General features: G+C 41.4%; 1 protein-coding gene across 1 annotated transcript in view; it reads left to right on the forward strand.

Moving 5' to 3' along the window:
• The first annotated feature begins 9,963 nt into the window (after window positions 1–9,963).
• plxna2 (plexin A2) overlaps window positions 9,964–15,467 on the forward strand; it is a 265,758-nt gene continuing 260,254 nt past the window's right edge. The window contains exon 1 of the mRNA XM_061735348.1: window positions 9,964–10,478. The gene's annotated coding sequence lies outside the window, so the exon portion shown is untranslated. The remainder of the gene's footprint in view (window positions 10,479–15,467) is intronic.

Genomic DNA, 15,467 nt, shown 5'->3' on the forward strand with positions numbered 1-15,467 from the left:
TGGATAACTTGTTCCTTGGCTAAATCTGTCTACAAGAGAATGAAGCTCAGAGCTCAACCTTCAAAACATCCCTGAAGCCATGTACATGATAAATATCCCTTGTAATTATTGTTGGTGAGAAAGAATCATGGATCATGTCGAGACTATTGGTTTTGATTTTGCTATTTGTACAATTCAAATTCAGAAAAATAATGAAAATGCTTGGGGAGTGTCATGATTTTTATTTCTTTGCAGACGGTATGTACACAAATATTTCATGGTTTGTTAATTTTTTCCTCATAAATTTAATTGAATTCATTAATTTGGGCTTACATTCATTTTTGCATTTCAGGCACTAAACTTATACCAAAAGAGAGCAATTTAGTACTCAAAGAGGTGATAAAAAACATTGTTATTTAAAGCAGGTCAACAGGTGATTTCAATGGTGGTTTGATTTTTCAAAAAAGTATTATCCATAAAAAAGAATCTCCACATTGTTAACCAATGCCTGAAAATATCTTTGACATGTTTAAAAACAATTATTCTCAAAGAATTGTTGGAAGGGATTTGCATATTTTTCTTCCTATAGGTCATAATATCGTTAGACAATTCATGAAATTTAAAGAAATCTCTTGTAAAATTCAAGGATGCAAGACTAAGCTGAGATCTGTGCTCTCTGATCCTTAAGGTGGCATTCCATCTATAACGGTTATTCATCAATAGCTGATATCACATCAGCCAAAACCTTTGTTGGTGGCCACAACACAGAACTACATCAATACATTTCTCATAAAACGAAAATCTTCAAAGCCCTTGTTAATGTCGTCTTGAGGCGGTGTCAACGCCTCATTGTGGTCAGCAACACGGCTGTAGTCAAGCAACAAGTATGTGTGCCCTTGCTGAAGGTCATTCACACTTGTGTGGTGGCGGCATTAATGCAGGAAATTACCCAGAGATTTTAGAGCAGCATATGCTGCTTCCTTCAAGAAGACATCTCGCAGGACGGATCAGGACAACCCGCAGTCCTGATACGTCCCCAAGAGGGAATGCGTGGAGAATTAAAAAAACAAAAAAAAAGGAAAAGCAATAATGACAACCCCGTACTGTTGCACATGCAGCCTAAGATGTGTTTGCAGCAAGACTATGACAAATAAACAGCTGAAAACCTCCACTGGTTGGTACTCTACTGCCCTTATTTTTTAACAACTTGTGCTTTTTATTATTTTACCTCTTTTCTTATCATTTTATTTCATTTTATTTGTTATTTAAGCGTACTATTAAATTAAATACTTTTTGAAAACCGCGCAAAGTTAGGGATAAGCCCTGAATGCAGGCATTGTGACGTAGAATCGTCAAATTGGTTTAATTCACCTTACGAATCGTTACAGATTACTCATGTAATACTGTATTTGACCCGGTTTTTTGTACGTTTTGACCGTGTAGAAACTTAATTCTTGCCATTGTAAGAATGAGATGTATCTGCTGTACTCTACTGCCCTTACTTTTTAACAACTTGTGCTTTTTTATTTGACCTCTTTCTTATCATGTTATTTCATTTTATTTGTTATTTATGTTCTAATTGTGTCTTGCCGCTTTTAATGTTGATGTAAAGCACTTTGAATTACCTTATTTTGAATTGCGCTATACAAATAAACTTGCCTTGCCTTAAGAAAATGAGGGATACTGACAGTAAAAAAACATGAAATACCTTGAGTTTATTCCATATCTAGAGGGTTAATTGTCTGTTGTTTTTGATTTACTTCTATAAATTTACCATATCATTCCAACTTTTCTGTTTGTTTGTTTTGAGTTGCATTAAAGCTTATGAGTACGGTCACAAACACATGATTGCGTGACCTATTCCTTCTGTTCTTACTTGTGACACCAAAAGCAAAAATAAAGGTTTTAATGACGACATCAAGTTGTGTTCCAGGAAATTCCCCGTTGACTTCTTTCATCCCTAATTTATTTTTCATATCTTTGCTGAACCACTGGCGCCCGATGTTAAAGGACAAGCTGGATTAAGGTATCTCTGTGATTGTGTGATACGTTATAGACAGGCAGGCAAATGTAAATCCCCGTCTGGAGCAGGGCTGGTCTTCAGCTGGCAGTAAGCTCTCATCAGTGTCATCCTCTCCCTCACAACTCTCCCCTTCTAAGACCACAGGGATCAGGAATGATGGCATGTACTGGTCGATATAATTGCTTTGTCTTCCATCTATTTTTTCCCCCTCTTCTTTCTTTCTTTATTTTCAGTTTGGAAGTGACCAAATGAAATTAGGTGACACATGAGGAGAGCAGGAGCTGTCAAGGATCTGATGTCTGCCTCGGAGCTGTAAGTAAACGCCGGCCTGGAAGCGATCCAACAATACTTTGTTGGACTATTTTACAGTGTTTTGCGCCGCACCCATGTACATCTGCTGGCTCGGTGCATGTCATCTGTTTTTATGTTGATGCGAAGCAGAAAGTAGCAGATGCCGCGTGCTGATTGAGGATGCTGTTCTTTCTCTCCTTCACATGAGTTTTAAACCCTAAAAATCATGTTTCATTTCAGCAAAACATGCTCATAAGTACTGTAAATTGTCAGTATCAAACATGAGCTAAGGTGGAACAATAATCCATCCAAACACAGTCTGGATTTTCCTCCTATCTTATAAATACTACGGATAAAGTGATTGTCTCTCACTAAGAGTCAGAAAATGTTTCTTTTTGTTGCAGAACATATCCAATTCCCTTAACCGTGAAGGATAAGCATATCCAAGGTCCCTCGTTAGTATGCAAAACAATGCACCATATTTTTCACCATGTCTCATTTTCAATTTGAAATGGGGAAGGAACGAAAAATATGCAGGAGATTACTGCATTAAACAATTTGGTTCTGCTTAATAGTGACTCCTTTGATTTGGTCCAGGGCCCCTGAGATGAGCGTGGATGAGGAATGATTGAGATTCACGGAGGAGCTTGTTCCTGACTGCTTGCTCGGCTAAGCAGGCCCACTTCACAATAATAAGAGGTCATCCCTTGCAGAGTGTGGAAATGTCTCTAATTAAAACAAAATGTTTTATCAAGAGCTGAGGCAGAATGAGGAGCCCCAGCGAAATAAATAGCCAGCAATTTCCTGAGATTAAAATTCTGATAAGCGTCTTATTAAAACAGTCCACTATCTAGTGGAAATGTTTGCTGATTTTCACTCTTTCTTCACTCTCATTCTAGTCCCCCGTGCTGTGCACAAATGTATCCATGAGCATCCATGATGGTGTTTGGGCGAGTGCGTGAGACATAAACACTGCAACAGACTGGAAGCCTGCCTGCTATTTCAGGCATTTTGTTTTTTGCTCACCTTGCAGTTGGGCAGAGTGTAAATTACTCTGTGCTGTGGGCACAACTCCTTAATTGTTTTTCATATCGTCATTATTCATCTCGTGCGAAAGCTCAATCGCAGCACTGATGTGTTTGGGAAGATGGACCATCTGTACTTTTGCTACGTTCTCACATTCTCGTTGCTATTTTAGAAGAGCCAAGTTTCCAGACTGATGGCACCTAAATCTATGATTTGTTTAATTCTGATTTATGAGATTGGACCGCAAGCTTGCAGCCCATGGACGGATGAAAGGAATAAATAAATACATACATTTCCTATCGTGCTTCTGTGAGCAGCTACAGTATAACAAAGTATCTCTCAATTACCATGTGACTGCATCTTTATGAAAATGAATGCTTTACATTTTCTGCCCGGACAAATCCTGACAACGTTGTAAAAAATACAATAAAAGACTTTTGTCCCAAAAACTGGGCCCAATATCTTTATTTAAACTTCAGAGGCATTTGCATTCTCTGATCAGGTTACAGATAAATTGATCACAGAAATTAAAGTCTCTTTGTTAATGACTATTAAACCTATACAGTTAGGTGAATTTTGTTGACTGAAATTTGCTCCATTCCTCTTCCTGTGTGGCAGAAAACTGGCCCCTCATCACCACATGGTCACCATCAGGGGTCCGTTACTGGTGCACTGGACCACCTGCAGAAATCTGAGTGTCATGTCTTTAAATATTCACGTTTACGTTGGCTGATCGCATTGCAATATAACGTTTTTTAATAGTTCAAGTGGCACACAAGTCTTTTCCAAGGAGACACACCACACACTTGAGAACCCCTCAAATGTCTCGATGCACTGCATTTACATGTTACAATATTCTCCTGTCGTTCATTTACTGTAAATAGAGGGAATGCGCATGACGTCAGAGATGCGACTTCACAGCGGGTTATGCCCACTGAGTGGCAGAAAGACTGAGTGTCAGAAAGACTGAGTGTCAGAAAGACTGAGTGTCAGAAAGACTGAGTGTCAGAAAGACTGAGTGTCAGAAAGACTGAGTGTCAGCGTAAACTTTCAGTTTGAGCAACTGGAAAACATCTAAAATGGGAAAGAGCTGTTGTGTGATCGACTGTACTCATAGATTTAGCAAGAAATCGGAGTTATTGTTTTACAGACTGCTGAAAAATAAGCGTAAAAGACACAAATGGATCGCTGCAATTCACAGAAACAACTGGATTCCAGGCACCGAAACGTGGATTTGTGGTTCCCATTTTGTATCAGGTATTGTTGGATTTTTGGGTAGCTAACGTTAAACGGTCAAATCGTAAAGTTCGGTGTCCTCATCACTTTAATTTCTACAACAAATCCTGCCTTGAAGTCGGACCAAGCGTCAAGACTTTTGTAAGCCTTCAAGCTTTGCTTCGTGTATTTCCCCGGCGTAGAAATTAAGTACATATAAATATCAGGAAACTGGATTTGTGGCCAAATATTAATGTCCATGGACCACTGGTTCTTGTTAACTGTACCAAATATTAATGTCCATGGACCACTGGTTCTTGAGGTAACTGTACGGGTCACTGTCAAGTCCAACTGACGCTAATTTAAGCCCATAATCGACTGTTATCCCGTCTTCTCCACTAGTTGCAGCTGTTTTTGCCACTCAGTGTGAGTAAGGGGGCTGGTCCAGTAGGAATGTGACATCAATGCATTCCCTCTATAGATTTTACAGTATATGTGGAAGATAGGAGCTTGGTAGTATTACTCTCAACAAATTCCAACATACTACTTTGCATGAAGCTTATGATTGTCAGGGATCACTTGTAACCCTAAAGCTCATATTTTAATGAGATTTTTTTTTAAATGTATTTATTTTTTGGTTGTTGTTGTTGTTGTTTAAAGCTGACCAAGTTGCGGACATTCCTAACCAAAGGGCAAGTGAGGGTAGAAATTAAAAACACAGTGTTGTCAAGCAGAAGAACCAAACGTAAAGTGACAGAAGAAACAACAGGTTATAATAGATATCCCACAAATCATTCCACTGCTGCTCCTCTTACATTCAGATTTGGGCTAAAAGAGAGTATTTGCCACGGCATCAAATACTGTCAAGGTCATTGCAAACTCGAGCTGACGGACGCTTGATTTACATGCTCCCAGAGATGCTACAGGAACTCCTGAAGTGGAAGTAAGTGTCATCAGGGTGAGATGACAGGCTGCTGATGTCATCCACCGGCTTGTGGCTTGTTAACTGTCCTTCTAAAACCTTGACTTCACCCATCACCACTTTTGCTCTTGAAAGTGAAGAAAACAAACCAGACTTGGATCTTTTTGTGAACCCAGAAAACCTACATCCCCCTTGCCTTTAGGTATCCGTGCGTCCCAGCCGACTCTTCGGTGTGTTGTGCAGATTGCATTTCTCCAAATTGATCAGCTCATCAAATGACTTGTATAGTTGATTTCAATTTTTTGGAAATTATTGGCATATTCTGTCACCAGATCTCTTAGATACTGCTCTAAATCTGTGCTCAAATCTTTTTATAGTTTTAGAATGGATTCGTAAGTATGCTTTTTATTTTTGCCCTTGTGTTTTTGACTTTCAACATTACTCCTTTTATCTCTCGCTTGCTATTGTTATTTATGTCTCTGTTCTTTTTGTTATACTGTTGTTGCGCCTAAATATTGCAAGCAGCACTTCAGCTGATGCTGTTTGTTGTGAAAAAAAATCTTTAAGCGTGTTAAAAAGCTGCAGTATATTATATTTAGACCTATATGTGTAAGGCTTTGTCTATAATCTGTGTATTCGTGTCTGAGATTATGTTTATCTGTTATCTTTTTGCTGTTGTTTTGTATTCTAAGCAACCAAAAAGTATTACCTGGAACATAATTCACTGGCAGAAAACTCGCAATTTGTCTCTCATCCAGTTATTTCCTGGTATTTGTTTTCATCTGTGCTCAGGCTGATTGCTTACACGCGTGACGGGAGAGAGGGAATGAAGACTCAGTAGAATGGACAGGTTGCCACATTCCCTCATGATATCTTCAAATATAACTAGAGGGGGGGAAAAAGTTAAAGAGATCACAAGAGGGCTCTTTGAAATCTTCCATCTTAGTATGAAATCACTGCGCGTGAGCACTTTGATCAGCAGACGGTCAAGCGGCTGCCCTGCAGTCAGTCTTCCTGCCACATCACCTATGGGTGCCTTAATGCCAGGAATGCACACGCCATCCACCTGACCATGATTTCATTTACTCACTGAACTGTTCTTTCAACAGTTAAGCTTTTGCTTTTCTACAAATCCTTGCCTTCTGTAGTTCTCATCACACATGTCTTACAACATCTGTTTTAAAAAAGCCATATGATTGGTTTAAAAACCTCTCTTTTAGTGCAGAAAATCACTGTCACAACACTAGACATGCAACTGTTGGAAATTTTACAATACCTAAGGTTAGATCTAATGCCAATGTACAGTCTTGTATAGAGGAATGAAAAAATTGAATTCTTTACCCAATCATGTAAAACTCTCTGTTAACAATAATCAATTCAGAATACTACTTAAACAGCATCTATCCAAGTAATGGTTTCAGTATGGAATAGAGTTGTGTATGTAATAGGATTGTTTTGGTACATGAGATACGGTATAATGGTATTATTGCATAATAGTGTTATTAATAGGTATATATATATATATATATATATATATATATATATATATATATATATATATATATATATATATATATATATATATATATATATATATATATGTATTATGTATATATTAGGTATATGTGGGGATGATATAGTTGACGTGGTTTCTGTTCTTGTCTTGCCTGTTCTTGTTGATTTTGTATATATATATATATATATATATATATATCCACATATATATATATATATATATATATATATATATATATATATATATATATATATATATATATATATATATATATATATATATATATATATATATATATATATATATATATATATATATATATATATATATATGTTTTTTTTATTCTTGCTCTTATTCGGTATTTTTTTTTATTTTTTTTAAGTTCTTTTCTCTATTTGTTATCTTTTGTATTGCATTATTTTGTTAAGACCCGAGGAAGAATAGCTTCAGTTTCTGCTGCAGATAATGGGGATATCAATAAACAAACTAACAAACAGCACCCCTCTTCGCTGCGTTCATGCAACCCCCCTGTACATCCAGAGATCAACGGCAGCATCAGCATATCATGCCATCATAATTCCATCAGCTGACATCTGTGGGCTTTACATTCTCTCCACTTGTTAGATTCCACATGTAGATACATAGCGTGTAACCAGTGCATTGACTGTAAAGCCGCACCCAGAGGACCCATGAGACGTGCCTTTCAGGTCTAAAGAGGAAAGATGCCATGACTGAAAACAGCGAAAGAACTGGATTATCCTGACATCAAATTTACAAGATAAAAGACTCAGGATTTGGAATCTTATCTGTTGTGAGAGTACCTGTCAACTATGAGTGTAGTGATGAGCATTTGCTTAATCTTTATGTTAACTTAAAGTGTTCAAAGGAACAAAAACACATAGCCAAGAATGGTACATTTGTAAGCAAATGTTGATTCCCCCGTTAGACAGTCTAGCCCTGCCTCATTTCACTATTACATTTAATTTGAGGAAGCATAAGACTTGTGGCAACGTTAATATTGTAGCGTGAGATGGACTAGATGCAGCAAAACCTTTTTTTTTCATTTGAGATTATTGAAACATCTTCTCTTCCCAGTTCCTTTTATTTTATTTACGTTTTATATACCGTCACTGCTTCTGCAGCCAGTCAGTCAACGTGTACCCTAAAGTGAAAGCATGGCTGACACAAGTGAACTCTATGTAATAACCGAGCTTCACCTTGTGAAATGAGTTAATCTATCAGCTCTCCTCTCCACAAAACAGCCCAAACCTTTTCCAGACACTTCTATGCAACCTGCTCTTTCAATATGAATTGAGTTATGTTCCAATCAAACAAATCACGGCTCGCTCCAAACAGGGTCGTGAGTAATGGATTGAAAAAGTCTGTATTTGATTACCCCTGCCTCCCAAGGTTGACTAAGATCCATCTGAGAGGTGGAATTCCAATATGGACGCCCTCCAGCTATTGACCCTATCTTTAAGTGGGCGCTGTGCTTTTAGTGTACTTACACTGGTTGTTCCACATCTTCTTCCTCCTGGCAGTTTTGCAATACTTTTGATGGCAGACACTGGCTCCATTTTCTGTCCCCTGCATTATTGATGCATCAGAGATTGTGGATAGCCTACATTCTGTAATACCCCAACAAGAGCAAAGTTGCAGGAGAGCAGAGGATGTTCTGTTTGTGTGTGTTTATGACTATTTCAGTGTATGTTATAGTGATGTGAGGAAATACGACTTATAATTGAATACAGATTAATCTTATTGTACCCCACACTGAGATGATTCATGTACAATGTACTGGATGTGATCATTCATGAGTGGAAAACGACAGTCGTGATGGGCAGGAACCTGGGAATAGCTTTTATTTCTAAATGCAAATAAATGTGGTGTCACTGCAGAGGAACATTTCCTATGAATTTTACAGTGAGATAAAAAAAAAAAACCTTTTTAGCAGATGAAAGGAAGAGCAATAAATGTGATTTTTGAATTTGTCTGTCGTCTACTTTATGTGTTTCCTCTTGGATGTGCTAATTCGTACATTTGGTACTTTAACTGTAACTTGTTCCCGACTAAAATGTCCAACGTCGGCTGTTAGGCAGCTTGCACTAATGCCATGGTACATTTGAGTATTTTAAGCAAAGCTTCCAGGATTTGAAAACAGGCTTCTTTTTTTGTCCTTTTTATCCTCAGAGCTGCTCACCCTAGCATATATACGGAGATGGAAGGAGGTTAAAGCTAAAAGGAAGCAAACTAATGGAAAAAGAAAAAGTGCAAATGAAGAAAGTGGAGTGCATGAGTATCTGTCCCTGCGTGAGTCTCTGCGTGAGGAGGAGGGGGTTATGGGGGGGTTTATGGGGGGGGCAGGTGCACTGTTGGGCCTATAGATGGCAGTGTTCTAATAGAAACAGCCGGATCCCAGATTGGCACTGACTTGCTCCAGTGTGTGCTGTGAGGACTAAATCTTGTGATGGGTGAGGAATTTTGCCTTTTTTTAATCCCCTAAATGTGTATTTATATCTTTTTTTGTATCACTTTGAACGGTTAAAGGGGTAGAATATCACAATATCTATATATATTTTATACTGGACTGCAGCAAAATGGTAAATTATAGAAAGTAAATCTTGAAAAACTTTGGTGCATCACTCTTCAGTGAGCATATTCTTTTTGATGAAGTGTATTTTTGGCAGGTGGGAGATATTGTGTATTGCAAATTTCCATTACAGACTTAAATGCTTGTGAAAAGTCTTTTTTTTACTCAGGTCTGATTTCATTTGCTTTTTCACTTTGAGTTTGGAATTCATTTATTAAGAGAAATAACGACGTCTTTCATCCATTAATCACATCATTTCAGTGAATGTGTGTACTAATGAATGAATGGATGTATTTTCTGGGCGGAAACGGTTAACGGTGATGAGCGCGCAGGGGGCTGGGTTTGCGCGTCAGTGGCGGCGCGCACACGCACAGTCCTGATGGAGCCGCGGTCCGTGGGAGTCCGGCACAACCTCGGGAAGGAGTCACGCTGCGGGTTCTGAGCCCACGCTGTGAAAACCATTCCCCCCCCGCCGCGGCAGATCGTGGCAGATCGCGGCCACGGCGCACAGAGCCGCCCCGAGGACGCACAGGCACGCACCATGGCGCGCTGAAGGAATGCGTCAAGACGCGGACGCGCTGCACTAGAGTAAACGTTCACAGGTCAGTCCACGGGGGCTCTGCTGGCAAGTTTTAGGAAAGAAATAGCAGAAATAAAACGATCAGTGTGCGATCATTGCGGGTCTTTGCGCGTGGATGGATGACGCCACCGCTTAACAGGTCCCGCCGGCAGGAAAAGCTGCTCCGGAGCAAGTGTTGAACGTGAGGTTCTGCACACGCAGACCTGCTTGTACTGCTGGAAGCAGTTTTTTTTTTGGACTGTGGATGTGAGTTTTGTCGCATCAGTAAAGCGCCCGGAGACCCGCAGCCGGAGCTGGAGGGGACCGGACCCCCCGGAGGATCCAGTCTAACCTGAGGTGAGTGATGGGGAACCGCTCGCTCCGGCGCCGGGATGGATCCGCCGGGCGGCACGCACAGATTTACTGGATTCCCACATGACAGCCAGTCACCAAAAAAAAAAAAAAAAAAAAAAACAGCCGCTCTCATCTGCAAAGAGCTCATTTCCGACACTGCGGAGAGAAATATGGCAAGAGGCATTTATCATTTCAGGCTGCAGGCTCTGATAAGGTGGCAGCCCGTGTTTGGATGAGGCTCCAATGCGTCCTCTCCACAAAATACTGTACACCGTTAGAGCCTGACATCACAACTGTAGTAGGCAATGCTTGCTTTACATGCAGTTGTTGGACTGCAGCCCTGTCACTGACATTCTTGCTCCGTTTTCTTTCATTTAAATGTGTCTGCCTTAAACCCCAAAATCTTTAAGCTCCAGCCAACTTCACAGGGAGGATTTTTGAGGTTTGCAGCATTCTTGCTTATTACTTTCCCAGTACTCAGTCCTGGTAATATAGCTTGTTCTACTGTAGTCTTTTCGCTGAAGTTAGAGATGGCTTGTTTTGAGATGTTGTTGAGTCTTTCTGTTTCCTCCAGTCCGATAAAAAAGGCAGTCTAGTCCAAACTGCAAATAAACCAAACTAGCTCAAGTGGATCTGTTTATCCTGCAACAAGTGAGCCGTTTTGAGAGGGAGTGATTTTCAGACTGATGTAGTCCACATTATCTAAACATCTGTCACATTTGTTATTTCTATTTGTAATAGACTCTCGCCGGTTGACATCAATTCAGGGTTCCAGATCGGCTCTGGACCTCATCTGTCCAAATCAGCAGATGCCCCTACAAATCTTAATTCTCTGTCAGACTGCCAGCGCTCCGGCACGCACCCACGACAATGACCCTAAAGAAAATAAATGTTGTCTTAAGTGGAAAATTGCCTCCCATTTGCATGAAAATGACTTACATCTGCGACAGCTGATGGGTAGCATATTAATCTCTCTGCCCTTGCAATCAAAACCCATTCCTTCTTGGTGAAATTACATTATTATTTTTTTTTTCAGTGCATCTGAAGCATGACCCTCTCACATAATTATTTTGATATCCATCACAGAGTGAAAAAGCCGTCTGACTCCAAAGCAACCACCAGGGTGGAAATTGATGCCTTTGGAAGAACAAACCAGCACTCAGAATAGGTTTGATTATACCATTCTGATTATATTCACCAAATTAACTCCAATTTAAGGAAGACAAAAAAAGAAAAGACCAACTGGCTTCTCGGCAGCTGCTGTGACACTGCTGCACGGATAGATTATTCATCATTACTCTGAACTTTTCTCTTTTTCACAGAGTGAAACATATAGCCACTTTATTCCTCTTTAGAATAACACAAGATATAAGCTGTAATGTTAAGGATTTTACAGAAATAATTTTTCTCAAGTGGTCTCTTTGAAGGCACGCTTTATGAGACCGTGTTTTGTGACCACGGCATCACATATTCATCCAATCGATAAGGTTTACCTCACCAAACCGGAGAGAATTTGCTTCGTCTGGACAAACTGAGATCGCGCTTTGGGGACCGCGATATTTTGATTGGATTTTTTTTGGAATGCTTTGCGGTCAGCAAAGTATTCTGCACTAGTATGCCTGATACCGGAGCAATTTCCACGACAAGATGAATGACGGACCGCTCAGGACTACCAGCGTTCCCCATGGAAAATATTTAGTTGTGGAGTTTTGGCTCAGTTAAAAGATAGATTGTAGTCGGAGCTGCAGTGGCTCATCTAAAAAATGTTGTCCGGACTTTTAGAGTCAGTGTTTCTTTGTCCTTATGAGTGACAGAGTAACAGGTCTCCTTAAGGGGTGCAGACCCTTTCAGGAGTGTGTAAAGCATCGTAATCATCAGTTTAAGATGCTACAGTTGCTATTGTTACCGCTGCCACCATCAGCACCCATTAGCATCTGCGACAAACTCTGCTGGCTCAAGAGCGTCCTCTGTTGATAAGAAGCAAGGAAGCGAAACAATGGGCCGTCTAAATGACACGGCTGTACCAGGACCACATGGCCTCTCCATTCAGGACCCTCCACTTTGAGATATTACTGGCACAGTTTTCATCGGGATCATTTGCCTCTGAATGCGTTGTTACCTCTCTTCTGTTTGCGATGTCACCCCCCCTATTCCCCGAGCATGCTGCATGCTCTTGTATGGATTCCCCCCCTTAAGGCGGTCAGGCTCGCCACAGCTTAGCTTGAGAGATTTTGACAAGTCACTACGCATGCGGGCACAATCCTTGACCTATTTCTTAATGAGTGAATACTGCAAATGTGCTCAGCGACTGTTCGTTCAGACCCCCACCCTGACACCCCACACCCCACCATCCCAACTGTCTTTTGCTTCCGAACACATGCAGATAATGGTGCTTTTGTGAGTTCACTGACTCCCTCTCCCGTAGATATAGGTCCCCCCTCTCGTATCTCCTGGAGTGCACAAATAGTGAGTGTTTGTTTTAATGCAATTGGCCTCCCGTCTTCCCTCTCTGTGGGCTGTTTATCTGAACCTCTCAACTGTCCAGCTGTCACAACTGAGATCTCAATCTCCTTGACCCACACACACGCTCCGCTCGCTCAGCCCCGTTATGAGCACGTCTGCGCCGAGAATCTGTATTTATGGTCTGCGTGTGAGAATCGACATAACAGAGATCTGGATCAGCGGTGACAGTGATCAAGTGGAGTGCGGCCAGGGAAAAGATTTAGTCTGGGAAAGGTCTGGCTTTAGTGAAGATCACCACTGGCTCCTCATAAAACACACTGAGTTTCTCTCTTGTGGGTAATAATTGCAGACCTCTCTCTGATGCCCCTCCAATCTGACGCTACAGTAAATGTGGATACTTTGGGGGGGCTGTCACCCCAACAAACATTCTTCATTCATGGATTTTGTTCATTGGCTTTTGTTGTGTGGCATGCTGTAACTCCCAGAGTGCCCTATCATCCACTTAAGATCTTAAATATGCATATGCCAGATATCTAAACTGCAATTTTCCTCTTTGATCCTTTTTTGCACAATAACAGATGTTAGAAACCACCGCAGGGCTACATTTATCGGTCGAGTTATGTTTCTGTAGGTATTTTCATCATTTTGAGTAATTGTGTGTGTAACTTTCAGGGACTTATTCAATCGCTGAAGCCATTTTAAATTGATGACTACAGGCCACTACATTGTTAAGTAGCGGCTTGCCCAGTATGAGCAAGGCAGGGCACAGTGTGGAAATCAATGCCACTCTGCATTTCATTTTTCATGCTGTACACAGTGAGGCTGTGCCTTTTCAAAGAGTGCTTGAAAGGAGAAAAGCCACCTTCGCTGCTGCAGTTTGGCTACCATGTTGGGATTAATTCCTGTCATAGCACCGTCGAGGGTTTGTTTTCCCATCCTTGTCAGGCTGCTGGCTGCTGCAAGAAGGCTGCCTGTGTGTCAACACTTCCCCCGGCAGGCTCCGGCCAGCCTCATCGGGGGGGCAACCGGGAATGATAAACAGCGGTTCCTGTGCCTGGTGCAACTGTGACCAGTCCAGATCTTGGTCCTTCTATTGATGGCAGCAAGTTAGCATTGAACCCCAGTGTGCTCTCTGCTGTCTCAAAGGCTTGCCAGCTTGCTGAAACAAAGCCTTTTGTGGGGACACTAAATCCAACAGATGGAGAAATGAACAGTAAATGAAAGTAGAAGGAAAGGGGAATAAAGGAATTTAGTGGAGCATGTTTGTGGAGAGGCATTTAGGCTGCTCCTTTGGGAAGCTTAACACCCTCACAATGCAGGACTGGCAGAACCTAAATGTTCTCTCTTTGGTATGCTGCAAAAAGCGGCTTTGGGCCCCTGTGTGAGTGGAGAAGGCAGTCTGCTCACGAGGGCTCTCCAGGGCCTGGGAAGCCTTTATAAAGATGTTAATAGAATTGCCTTCATGACACATTTCCACGGGACAGGATCCCTCGCCCCTGCCATTCTTTAGTGCCTCAGTCTGCACGCCACGATCATCAGTCTCTCTCCTTCACACAGCTTGTTTAGGCATTCAGCCCCATCTCCACATTCCCCTGCTCAGGGACTCTCCGTCTTATCTGATCTTTGCTGTCACAAGCCATCTTATATTTACAAAGTGTAACAAAATTACTCTGTGCCAGTGATAAGGCCAGGAATACTGGCACAGGAATCTGAAGAATAACAAGTCTGGCTTTTTTGTTTGTGGCTGGTCTTCAGACCAGCTGGAAGTCAGACTCTCACCCCACCGAGCCATGAGGGCTCGTATGATTGTTGTTGTTTCTTTTTTGCTCCTACAGACACTGTCAGATGGTAGTTTCATGATTGCTGCTGATAGTCCTGCCCCTCAGCTGCCTTACTTCACAAGCTGAGGCCCGAGGAGCTTATCAGACAGAAAAGATTCAAAGTTCTACATACAAATACTCAGATTTCCCTCATTCTCATTCTCATTTTCAATGAATGCATTGTCTCGAGCAATTTTGCTCTTCTCTTCACCTCCGTTTGAGTATAAGTCAGTTAAAAGTAAGTTAGCCTGGCACCATAAATAATCAATTAGCCGGTGTCATGGGAGGATGTGCATTTTTGTTTGCTGGAAACTCAACAATAAATGAGCAACAAAAGCGAGTGAGAGAGAGAGGCAGAGTGGGAGGGGGGGGTGGGGGGGCTTGTGTTTGACACCAAGGGGCATCTGTCAGGAGCAGATGACAGTGTGCATGTGTGTGCTTTGTGCTTGACTGCGCGTGTTTGTGTCCCTTCTCACTCACTTGACTGCGTGTCACATGTGTGTTTTGCCTGATTGTGCGGTGCCCATGTGTGTGGAAGGTGACACACCAGGAGCGTCAGTACGGGCCACACCATGCGGTGCCGTTCACACTGCCCCCTGGTGATGAGGATGACCCTGCCTGCCACTGTCGCCATGGTTACTGCAGGAAAAAGGGGTGCAGACTTTTGCTTGTCAACTCATGTGTCATATGGGGGAGCCAGGCCAACAAC

Source organism: Cololabis saira, chromosome 12 (assembly GCF_033807715.1).
Source record: "Cololabis saira isolate AMF1-May2022 chromosome 12, fColSai1.1, whole genome shotgun sequence".
Lineage (NCBI taxonomy): Eukaryota > Metazoa > Chordata > Actinopteri > Beloniformes > Belonidae > Cololabis > Cololabis saira.